The following is a 12,765-nucleotide window of genomic DNA, read 5'->3' on the forward strand; positions in this document are numbered from 1 at the left end:
AGTTCTGTCCTCTGTCCATGAGGAATTTCCTTGTGGATCGGTTGTGAGGGAGGTACGTGGCTTTTCCCCCCACCCCCAGTAGCTGTCTCTGTTAGGAAGAGCATGGGAGGCAGGTTTGGTCTAAGCTCTTCCTCACCTTGACGTCCCTTTACCTTAGTGATTTTGGGGTCCTGAGATGTATTTTCAACTTCATGTTTCTGAATACACTGGCACTCTAAACAGTGTTGTAGGAGGCATCTAACTTACTTAGAAGAAGAAGAAGATTTGGAAACACTTGAGCACCTTCGTCCTTGAGAGAACCAAGCCTTTGTTTAGTTTGCTTTGCCCTGAGGCTGTTACGCTGTCCCGGGCTGTGCGGCCTTAGAAAGCTGTGCCCCTGTGAGCTACTGCCTGTGGAATCTGGTGACTTTGAAGTTAATCCAGCAGCTACATATTTTGGAAAGCAGATTCCCTCTTAAAGTGTTGGTGATTATGATTCTAGCACTAGAATTTCAGTGTGTATTTTCCACCCTTCTTACTTTGTCTCCTCATACACTGAGAGGCTGCTGCATTTGCTCTTAGGCTTCACGGAGGGAGGGTCAGTTCTGACCCTTTCTTGGATATTGACCTTGAACGGACAGAATCGAGATTCAGGAAAACTCTCGAGCTGTGAGAGTGTGCTGATATCTATGTAAGTGGGGTTCATGTGTCAAACTCAGGTTTAAGGTTTAAGAAAAACCAATTCTAGGCTGGGCATAGTGGCTCACACCTGTCATCCCAGCACCTTGGGAGGCTGAGTTGGGCAGTTCACTTTTGAGCCCAGGAATTCGAGACCAGCCTGGGCAACATAGCAAGACCCTGACTCTACAAAAAATTAAATAGGACAGGTGATGTACACCTGTGGTCCCAGCTACTCGGGAAGCTAAGGCTGGAGGATGACCCAAGCCTGGCAGGTTGAGGCTGCAGTGAACCACGATAGCACCACTGTACTTATGGTGCACTGTGCCTGAGTGGCAGAAGAACAACCACCCCCCCACACACAAAATATCAATTAATGCAGTGGCCAGTTCTGCTGGGACCACCTGTTAAGACTACTCTGGGTCTCATGGTTTGAGAAGCGTCTGTCCGGGGTCGAGAGGGAGTAGCTTGAGGGCCTAGAAACCAGTTCTTGTGGTTGAGCGTGATTGCGGGTGTGGAGTTGGGGGCAGGGCTCTCCACGGCATGAGTGGGTAAATGGATAGGCTTCCAGGACGAGCCCCTGTGACTTTGCCTGGTTTACATCCGTCCAATACAAATCCACAGGCTCTTACTCTAGAAGCTTCTGCAGGGCCTGATGGACTGGCCTGGGGACAGAGGGTGCCCTCAGAGCCTCATGGTGCCGTCTGGTTTAGGAAGAGCACTTAGTCACCTAGATCTAGGATTTATGACACGACAAGGGGACTCCTCACACTCGGAGCAGCATCCATCTGCATTCTAGACTTGGTTCTAGGCAAAGTATTTTGGAGCCTGTTGGTACCCTGTGTTCTGTTTATGTGTAAAACAAGTTAGAGTTATAACTAGTTAAAACCTATTTTTAAAATTTTGTCACAGAATATGGCAGTTGTGGTGGAGCCTGGCCAGAGACCCCCACACTCAGACGCTGTTGCTTGCTGGAGTTGCAGGCGTTGCCTGCATCGGCTGCCCCTCCCGGCGTGTCTGTGTTCTTGACACGGGCGCCCATCGAGGCTCGGCCTGTGAGAATCGTGCCACCGTTTGTCTCCGTGTTCCTCTGAGGTTCCGCAGACTTCACGGTCCCGTGGCAGAGCGTACGGTATCTGCTTGCATCCTGATTTCCCCAAACCCCAGGACAGACCAAGAGTTCCTTACACACAACTGCAGAGGGCCCCGTGGCGTGGATTTGCAGAGACACAGCCTTTCCCCAGCTTGGCCTTCGTCTCCAGAGTTGGCTTTAGGGTGATAGAAGCTTCCTTCAGACTGGGGGGCCTTGAAGCTTTGGTGCTAGGAATTCGGTGACCAGCACGGATGATACCCCGTTTCTCTGCATTTGTAGCAATAGTTGTTAACACGACCACGAGATGTACAGAGGAAGGAAAAAGGAGGTTTTATTTTCAGAGTAACACTCTGTGCTTTGGGAAATGTGGTCTTGGGGGAGCTGTAAGCACACGCCCCTCAGGAGGGGAGGAGGCCGCGGCATTACACGTTCCGGGGTTTGTTGGCTGTGTGTGTTCATCGGGATCAAGGAATGTCTGAACGTTTACAGGGAAAGTGGGGTTTGTTCATCCGGTTCGTACAATGTCTGAACACTTACAGGGAAAGTCTAGCACACATGCAGTGAGTTAACCTGTAACATCCATGTTCGCCTTGGGGCAAGTGTAACATTTGAAATGAGGTGGACTGGGCGTGTCATGTACAAAGGTGAGCTGTTGGGCGCAGACGTTTATGCGCAGCCTCAGTCACAGCCAGGACTGGCTCAGGGTCTGCAGCCTGTGGCAGGAAAGGACACTCATGAGGCCATTCTGTCCAGTCGGGGCTGCCGGCAGGGTCCCAGGGTGGGGCTGTCTGGTCGACCGGCATCTGGAGTCCACCCAGGTCCAGTGGGCAGCGTTCCTCTACACCAGGCTTCTGATTGTGGAGGAGACTTCATGCTGGTTAACACACTGTACAGGAGTAATGTTGTGGGGCTTTGGGGTCCACCTTCCCTATGATGCCGGTTACATTTCTCTCCGGACCTCACAGCCACAGAGATTGCACCTCGTCTGACAGCAGGGGGTGCCATGTTGACATAGTAATTTATTGTATTAACCTTTTTATTACTATTTTAATAACTTTCTTTTTCTTTTTAAAGAGATAGGGTATTGCTGTGTTACTCAAGCCAGTCTTGAACTCCTGGCCTCAAGCAATCCTCCCACCTCGGCCTCCCAAAGTGCTGGGCTTATAGACGTGAGCCAGTGCGCCCAGCCTACAGCCACGTTTTTAAAACTCAGCAGTTTAAAAATCCTATTCCTTTTACCCCCTCAAGCAGGCTGGTTGGCCTTGTGCAAACTGGGGTGTCACGATCTTAGCCCCCCTTTTATTTTTCCCTTTGGCCTCAAATTCTGATGAGAACAGCAGTTACAAAATGGGCTTTAGGTGATCCTTCCGTTACTAAAGCCAGAATTCTCACCAGTTAGAGGTGTCTGTCCCCAGGATTCCAGAAAGCTGTTTTGAATCAAGCCCGTAGCAAATAAGTAAGGAACTAAACTCTTGGTCCTCTGCTTAGTACCAGGGGAATGGGTTAGTTGCTGATACCCTTTGATCTGTGCTCACGTGCTGCATCTCATCACGGGAAGCAGAGTCGCCCTGTGGAATAAAGCCCGGCTCAAGGTGGCGCGTCGAGACGCTTGGGGCTGTCAGTCCCTTATACAGCGGCAGACTTGGAGACTCAGTATCGCGTGCAGAGCCCAGGCAACCGGAGTGCATCCACCTTAGAGACCACATGGACGGTCGGCAAGGTGGATGTCCGGGCATATGGCCTTGACAGGCCCACTGCGAGGTGAATTAGGAATTCGTTAGCAAAGAAATCAAACTCGCCTTTGGGTCCCAACTACTTGGAAGGTTGAGGCGGGAGGATTGCTTGAGGCAGAAGGTCAAGGCCGCGATGAGCCGTGATTGTAATACTGCACTCTGGACTGGGTGACATAGCGAGACTCCAAGTCAAAAAAAAAAAAAAAACAAAAACAAAAAAAACAAACCTTACTCTTCATAGCAAGAGGGAGAATTTATCAAAGTAACTGAAACAAAATCTTAGATGATGTAATTTCAGTGGCTAAGTGAGCTGTCCAGCCCACGTGGCTGGCTCACAACGCAACAGAGCCAGGTGCTGCTGCAACTGCCCCCCAACCCCGATCGCTTGTGGACATTTTCTGTTTTCCCATATCTCCCTTTTGGATACGTAGCTCGCTACTTTATAGCTAAGCATCAGTAAAACAGGTTGTCTATTTTGAAAAGTAACTATTTTGTCTTTTAAGGACAGAAAATGAAGCAGGTGACAATAGCATGGCAACCTGGTGAATAGATTTAGAGGAATATTTAATACTTGGCACCACTCTGATCCCTTCTTCTCTCATGCTTAGTTACAGCTACCGCCTCCTAGGACAGAACACTTTGAGCTCTGTGAGTAGGAATTAAACATGTTCTAAATCAGAAGTTTTAGTTAAGCAGTATTTTATGTGAATGCCCAGATCCTAAGTGTTCACTGTACTGGTGTGTGGTGTTGAAGAAGGAACGAGGGCTTGGGGCCACGTCTATGGTGCAGCGTCCGGGTTCCCATATGTGAGATGAGGGCCATGAGACACGGCCTGGAAGGTTCAGACTGTGGGATTGAAGGGATCTACCCACTCCTGGAAAGCCTCAAGTCTAACTTGACTTGGGCTGGTTTTAGGGAGATGCTGGCAGCGCTGTCCACACAGGTCACTGGGAGGGGCTCTGGCACCGTCCCCGTCAGGTGTCTCATGATCAGCCCAGCTTGCTCATCTCAGAAGCTGTTGGTCGTGTTCTCGTTCCTGTTGTTCGTTGCGTGTTATTTAGGTTCTGTTCATGTGGGGACCTAGGAAGTTCCACAGTGGGAGGAGAGCCGCTGAGCCGCCTTCCTGCCTGGACGCCAGCCCCACGGAGGACCGTAACTGCTTGAGGTTGGCTTCTGCCCCCGGCCTCACCTGTGGAGGCATTGATGCAGTGGTACTTTCTAAGCTCCTGGGGCACACAGTGCTGTTGTGTGGATCCACAGGCCACTGTGGCGTCCAAGCACGTGCTCCCGGAGGAGAGGACTCTGCGGGCACTGATAGTGGGAGCTGGCTGAGAGTCCAGCGAGTTGAGACTCCCTGTGACGTGCACAGCTGCCATCTGCACAGCCCCTCCTGACGCCAAGATGGTTGTGCGATAAATGCACAAAGCACATCTCCAGCAAAAAGCCGCCGAGTGTCCACATCCAGGATATCCACCACGGTGGCTTTTTGGTGTTAATACGATGAATGTGAGCAGCAGGTGGTCTGCATTGAGTGTGACTGTGCCACTGCAGTTTTGTTCTCATGTCGTGATGAGCATGAACGGTTCCTGACGAGGGTAGGTAAGGATGCTGGGACCTGAGACTCTGCAGTATTGTAGCTTGAGGAACCAAGGAGTTTTTCTGTCTTGCAAACCTGTCAGGGAGGATGTTCCAGGCTGGTGACTGCTCCATGAGGTATTCAGAGATCCAGGTTTCTTCCCGACCCCTGCTCTGCGTTCCCAGGGACACGGCTGTCCTTGCCGTGGTTGGGAATGGGTGATTGCCATGCTGGCGGGGGAGGCTTAAGGTGAGAGTGGCCCTGATTTACCTAATCTACATAATGACAGGGAGCCTGGGAGTAAAGTGTAGCCATGGCCTGGAGGATGGATGATGGATGTTGGTGAACGACTGGCTGCACTCACCGCAGCTGGCCCAGGAATGGGGAAGGATGGCTGAGTATGCCGTTCAACGGTACCTGGTTCTTTCAGATTTGACTTCCTTATGGATTTTCTGCTGTAAAGAGGAGAGAGCCTGTGGTTCTAGGCCAAGCATCTCACTCATCTCATAGCATCTTGTATCCCTCAGCCAACATTTATGTCAAGTTTTAGAAGTCCTATCAAACTGGCAAGCATTTCTCAATTTGGTTTAACCATTGGATTTTATATCTGTGTCTGCATGTCTATTTTACATCTATGTGGTTATTTGACACTCTGTAGTACCTTTGTAATAGGTTCTATTTGGTGGAAGTTACTTTCAACAAACCCTTGCTGCTACTTGAATTTTCAAGGTTGCAAGTAGAAAGGAGAGAATAAAAACCACATCTTCTCTAATTTTAAAATGTGTTGTTTCTCAAATCACACCAGAAGTAAAGATATTACAAATTACAAAAGCAGCCAGAATCAAGGTTAAGAGATTTCTGGGCGATTCTGGCTAATCAGCAGTATTTGCTGAGGTGTGTGCAGCAGAGCAACATGCCAAGAAGCCCGGGACGGGGGAGAGTTGGGAGGCCAGGCTGTGACTTCGGAGGTGTGTTGCCTCAGGGAGAGGAGCTAGATGTAGAGAGGATAAATGGCCACAGGTGTGACCACCGCCATCCTTGCCGCGGTACGGAGGCCTTTCTACAGGGGCCTTTGTGAGCTGAGTTAAAAATCGAAATTGAGAGAGTGCAATGCATTCTTAGTTTTTAAAATAAAATGCTAATAGAGAACGTTTTGTTTGTAAGAATGTAAAATGTTACATCTTTGTTTAGAATTTAAGAATAATAATTTGCTTCTGAGATCTTTGTGACTGAGATTTGAAATCTTAAGTATGGTTTTTTCTTCCATGTTTTATACATATGCACGTATACACATATATGTAAGGTATATAAAAGGAAAATAAGCGTGTCTGTATTCACATTTATATACACTTCCATAATGTGTATACTTCCAGTCACACTTAGGTCTAAGAGACTATGACTTGACTTGATAACCATGAGAGGGTAATCGCGCCTCCCGCGTTCCAGGCCTCACACAGCCCGTGCCAGGTTTTGGAAGCAGGAGTTTGTCTGCAGCCACTTCGGGAAGCATGTGGTTGCCAGGATTGCCTAGAGCTCCAGGCTGTCTCCAGTCCCAGCCTCCCTGGGGTAGAAGCTGCCCTACCAGGGGCCTGGACATGGATGTTAGGGCCTGGAGCCAGGGACCGCTCCTGAAGCGGGGGGCTCCCCTCACGGTTGGGCATGAGAACCGAGGATAGGAGGCGGAACCAGCCTCGGGCCAGTGCACGGCCTCGCTGAAGTGCTTGCGGGAAGCCCCAGCTGCACTTTGCTGACCCCATAGACAGCACCTCACTCTGTGAGATCCCCCTGGCCCACCCCTCAGGTTCCTAAAATGATGAAGGTTTCCTGAGCTGTGAATTTTTAGGTCTAGGCTAAAAAGTCCTGGGACAGGCTCACAGGGTTCTTTATGTAGAAATGATGAGTGTGCTGGTGACTCAGAGCAGGCACTGCACCCTCACTCCAGGGTCCTTCGTGCCAGGTGGAAACGAGCGTGTGGGTCACCCAGAGTCCCTGCATCCTCACTCCAGTCACTGCTCTTTGGTTTCTTAATTAAAAGCCTAAAAGCCTTGATAATGAAAATGCATTCTCCCCAGAGAGTCGAGTTTCCGGTTATGGAGGCTCACCTGTAAATGCCGTGCCAGGTCAAATATGCTGAGATCTGGGCCAGGTCCTGCTTCCTGCCCACGGCCAAAGCAGGTACTTCATTTGGGAGGTGACCCAGGGGGATATCTGAGAGGCCTGCCGGTCCCCGAGGGATGAATCCGCTGGCCTTCACACTCTGCTCCGGCCTCCATCAGCTCCTTTCTACCTGCAAACTGCCTGCTTTGACGTTGCCATCATTGGAGATATGTTAGGGACTTAGTATGGGTTGACACCCATAGGACCAGCAGATCGTGGAAAGGTGGGAACCAGGGCTGGGAGGGTGGTGACCACGGCCAAACTGAGAACCGTGGTGGGCTGGGAGGTCCATCTTCTGTCTAAAGTGTTTTTCAAAATATAAAACATAGTGTCTCAGGAGCATGAGAGGGCAGGCCACAGACGGGGAGAACGCATCTGTAAAAGACTCATCTGAGAAAGGCTGTTATCCAAACCGTGCAAGGAACTCTCAAAACTCAACAAGAAAATGAACAACCTGATTAAAAATGGACCAAAGACCTGGACAGATACCCCAACAAAGAAGATACACAGATGGCAAATCTACACGTGGAAACATGACCCGCGTCTTATGTCATAGGGTGAGGCGTCACTGTGCACCCATCGGCCTGGCCAAAACCCGCACTCCGACACTGCCGCGTGCTGGTGGCTGTGTGGGCATCAGGACCCTCACTCATCACTGGGGGAAGTGGGGCAGCTGCTGTAGGAGACAGCGTGGCGGTTTTCCGTGGAACTAAGCTCTCTGACCACAGAAGCAATCACAGTCCTGGACGTTTACTCGGAGGAGCTAAAAGTTTACTTCCATGCGGAAATGTGCACACAGACGTTGACAGCAGCTTTATAATTGCCAAAACTAGAAAGCAACCAAGATGCCCTTCAGCAGGTGAATGGATAAACTGTGGTATGTCAGATACTGGGATATTATTCAGCACTAAAAAGAACTGGACCCCTAAGCCATGAAGACAAGGAAGGATCTTAAATGCATGTTGCTAAGTGAGACTCCAATCTGGAAAGGCTGCCTGCTGTCCGAGTCCAACCACAGCACAGTCTGGAAAAGGCAAAGCTGTGGAGACAGTCAAACAGTCAGTGGCTGCCAGGGGCTGGGGAAGGGAGAGATGAATGGGAGGAGCATAGGGGATATGGAAGGTGGGAAACAACTCCAGGTGGGGCTTTCATGGGGGATGCATGCCGTTCCACGTCTGTGAAACCCACAGAGTGAGCAGCAGCAGGCCGAGTCCTCGTGTGAGCTGTGAACTGTGGGTGGTGGTGCCGTGTTGATGCGGGTCTGGTGAGGGCAGGAGAATGATGGAGGCTGTGCCTGTGCTGGGAAAGGAGATAGGTGAGGACTCTCTGTACTTTCTTCTTGATTTTGCTATGAACCAAAAACTGCTTTTAAAAATGTCTATTGAAAAGACAAACAAAAGAGTGCTGGCCAGACAACATCTGTGTGAGGGTGTGGCCTGTGTTCTACATTCAGAATTTCCGTTAGAATACACACATCTAAATTTTTCAAAGTTAAACCTTTGCATTAAGTAACTCACTACCAAGTTACAGGATCAGCTTGAGCGCTGCCAGGATGGCCAGGATCCTGTATCCTGACAGGCTTCTCCCCTTGCAGGTGCAGTTGACGTCCATGGCCACATCCCAGTAAGCAGCAGGGCTGGAATCAGGAGTCAGGCTTTGTGGGACAGAGAGGAAGTGAGATCTGTAAGCACGTGGCTGAGGGCCGGCAGGGGGGAACCCATGGCAGGGGGCCGGCAGGGATGACTTTTTGATCAGTTTTCCTTATCGCTGAGGCCTTCCTAGACTTGGGGAGTTGGAGTCCCCACTCTCGGGTGCCTCAGAAACCAAAGGCTGCTCGTAATCCTCAAGTTCCAGATGCCTCAGGGGAGGTACCTGGGTTGTTGGGTGCAGTTCCGTTATTTGCTGCTCGGTGCGATTTGCCCACAGCATTTCTGGTTGTTTTTAAGAGCTGGTGTTTGAGCTGCTTATAATCACATATGGATGTCGATCTACCAATAAAAGTTAAGAGCAGAATTTTAGTTCAAAGAGTTGTGAAAATGCTCAAGGTCGTGTACTAATGTATACATTACATTTGTGGAAATATCTAAAAGTCCAGGATTTATATTAAACACTTCTCTTGATTTTTGTGATATCTACCTGTCATTTTTCCATTTGATTAATAGATGTCAGAGGGCTTAAATTTTGAGTGCCTGAATTCACTGAAACTAAAACTTCTTACATCAAATGTAATTGAACTGAACGTAGCCAACAGTGCATGCTTTTATAAGTACTGATTAAAATATATATAAAAACACATATCCATGAACATGCAGATGGGGGCAACATGTTAAACCATGGAAGTAGAATTAGTATTGTTTTCTGAGAAGACAAATTTTTAAAAAGCTAAGGGGTCTTATAACTTTCTAGTTTCCAACTTATTTGCCCTAAAGTGGAAGATTGACAGCAGCAGAAAAGGAGATCCTGCGCCAGTGCAGGCTCTGGGAGAAGCGGGGTGAGTGCTGGAAGGAGCTGGCTGGAGGCAGAGCAGGGACGTGCTCAGACAGGCCAGGACGGCCTCAGGGCACGCAGCTCAGTGAGTGAGAAAAGGTTCACATTTCTTGGAGAGCCCTTGTCTCTGCCCACGGAAAACCCAAACTCCTTCCAACGGGGATGTGCATCTCATGTAAAAGTTGTTACTCCCAGAAAGAAAGCCAGTGGATGTAGAAATTTTATGTATGCAGAAATAATTTCAAATTTCTTTCTAACCTTATCCTTTTCTTCCCCCATCTTAATGTGTGGTGACTTTCTGCAGGTGACGCACACATCTTAGGAGAGCGCTGTATTTCAGTTCCTGTTGGCTCTGTTGTGACTTTGTGGTGTCCGATGTTCTTGTTCTGAGGTTCTGCCCAGAACGTGGCTCCTCCCTGCTGAGCGTTGCTTGTTGAAGGCCCGTGTGGAAACTTTCCCTGTAAGCTCGTTGCCCACAGCAGTCTTGGTTCAGAAATCTTTAGACCTCCTGAGACTCCACACAACCTTCTAAACTTTCTAGCGTGACCTTTTCATTTTACTGTTCTCCACTAACTCAGATGTTTTCCAGAATGTAAGTAATCTGCTGCATGCAGGGCGGGGAGTGCCCTCCGTTGGCTCTGGGGAGAAGCATCGCTGTTTCTCCGGGTGGAGCTTCCCGCCCACCATGGTGTGCTCCAAGACGCAGCAGGGTTCCTTGGCAGAAGTAACCGTCGAAGGCCCGTGTCTCCGTGGCATGGTGGCTGTGGGTATGCGGCCTCGCGGCCATACCGGCCCCTCCCCATCAATGGCACCACGGAGAGGAGCAGGGGGAGGCCTGGGATCTGTCTCCAGAGTCACAGCTGTGCTTCCGAGACTGCGTCGTCCGTTTGTAACTAGACATGCAGAGAAAGTGTTGGAGATCAGCAGGAGACGGTGTCTGTCCCTAATGAGCTCAGGCATGCCCTTGAGAGGGTCAGGTTTCTGTGCGGCTGATCTGGACTCAGCCTGGCTGTGGCAGTGCAGGTGACTGCTGGGCTTTGGCAAGGCTGCACCCACTGTCCGTCTGAAATGGCCCCCTTCCCTGGCTCACGGTGCCAACTGGGTGCCCAGGCCTGTGTATGTGTCGGGGAAGGGGTGGGTGGGGGTCCTACTTTATTGCCGTATCCAATGGCACGCGGGGTCAGCACTCAGGAAACATGTGCTGTGTGGGTCAGCGATTGAGTTCAGAAACCTGGAAAATTCAGCAGTGTAGGCTTTGGGCATGACCCGTCCAGCCTTGGGGCTCTTTCTTTCTCTGAATTTCCTTCCATGGCATCCTCCTCATCCCAGGGGCCCCTGTCCCCGTATGGCTGTTGGCAGCTTCACAGGTTCCTCTGCCTCCCCTCCCAGGCCCTGGAGTGGCTGGGACAGCTAGTGGCTGTGCAGACCCCACAGCCAGTAGATCGTGGGTGCCAACGCCTTGGGCCTGGGTTACCTGAGTCAAGGACTCCAGTACATGGCTGAGCTCACCCCGAATGTCTGGATCAGAAGGCCTTGGGTTGCAGAAAGGTGGGAGTTCGATATCGAAGGACAGCCTCCAAAGCAGAAGGGGAAATGGCTGTGCTGGATGGGCAGCTAGAGGAGTCTGTGCACAGCCTGGGACCCAGTGCAGACACAGAGTTGACATGGGCAATGCAGTGACACGGCCACCGTGGAAGTGGGCAAAGTTATAGGCTTCAGATCGATATGGAGGGGCTGGTCTAAAACAATCCTCTGTTTCCTTTAATCCTAGCAACTGCTGGCTTTTGGGGTGGGGGAGTGAGATCTGTGGTGGCCGCGAGGAGAGACAGGGATTTTAATTAAAACCCTCTTTCTGGGAGAGGGGAGTAGCCGTTTCTGTAGGGCAGTGAGCATCGTCATCTCAGGCAGCTCAGGCTGCTGTAACGAAACATCATTGACTGAGTGGCTTATGAAAAACAGGAATTTGTTTCTCACAGTTCTAGCGGCTGGAAGGCAGGATCAGGGTGCCGCACGGGTGGATTCTGGTGTGGGCTCCTTCCTGGTTGGCACACACCTTCTCTCTGGCCCTGACACAATGGGAGGGTGAGGGATTTGCTGGGTCCCTTTCTGAGGCACACATCCCATTCAAGGGTCTCCAGCCTCGGGAACTCATCACCTCCCAAAGACCTCCTGACAGCATCACATTGAGGGTGAGGATTTCAACCTGTGTTTTGGGGGGCAGGCAGTTCGTAATCTTCACCCGCTTTGTGTATTTCTGACTCAACATTGAGTCTGCCTTTGGCTCTCCAGGGGACAGAGCCTGTGTGGACACTGAGCAAGGTCAGAGCTGCAAGCATGTGCACATCGGGGGCAAGGGAGCTGCCAGGGGTGTGAGAAGGGGGTTTCAGCGTCAATCGGAGCTGCTTTCCTGGCAAATGTACTCATAAGCTATCCTGGCAACATTTGCTTTTCACGAAGAGTCGATGAGGCAGTGGGGGCAGCAGGCGGTGTTGCCAGAAGCTTGGAACTGATGGGCAGCAGAGAAGGGGCAGAGGCCATGACCTTGGGGTGGTCAGCAGTGCCAGGTGTCTGCCCTCCAGGTCTCAAGTCTGTGATTGTGCAGAGACTGAGCAGACCGGGGCTTGCCGGCCAGTGCGGCTCTCATGCAGGTGATTATCGGGGTTGCCTTCTATGTAATGTTCCCTCAACCCCATCCCCCCCCCCACCAATTTCTGTAACTAGCAGAAATGATGCTGCGTTTCCTTGATGAAGCCTTGAGTTTCCCGTGGAGATGTAGGAATAGCACGATTTGGCTCACGTCAAAATACTTTGCAGTGAAGCTGCACGGAAGAGGATTCTAGGCTTCCATTTGACGTTTTCAACAATGCCTGAGTGTTACAGGACCGTCTTGCTTGTTAAAAAGCACCAGATGAAAAAGGCTACTGGTTAATAAAGGAGACTTTTTACATTAGCACAGAGAGGATGGCTTGAGATAAATTCAGCGTAACATAGGTGTGTTTGTAAGCCGTCAAAAGGACCATCTCTCTGCTGGCGACACATGTTTTCCGGTATTGGTTTTGTT

Source organism: Macaca mulatta, chromosome 12, assembly GCF_049350105.2.
Source record: "Macaca mulatta isolate MMU2019108-1 chromosome 12, T2T-MMU8v2.0, whole genome shotgun sequence".
In the NCBI taxonomy this organism is placed as follows: domain Eukaryota; kingdom Metazoa; phylum Chordata; class Mammalia; order Primates; family Cercopithecidae; genus Macaca; species Macaca mulatta.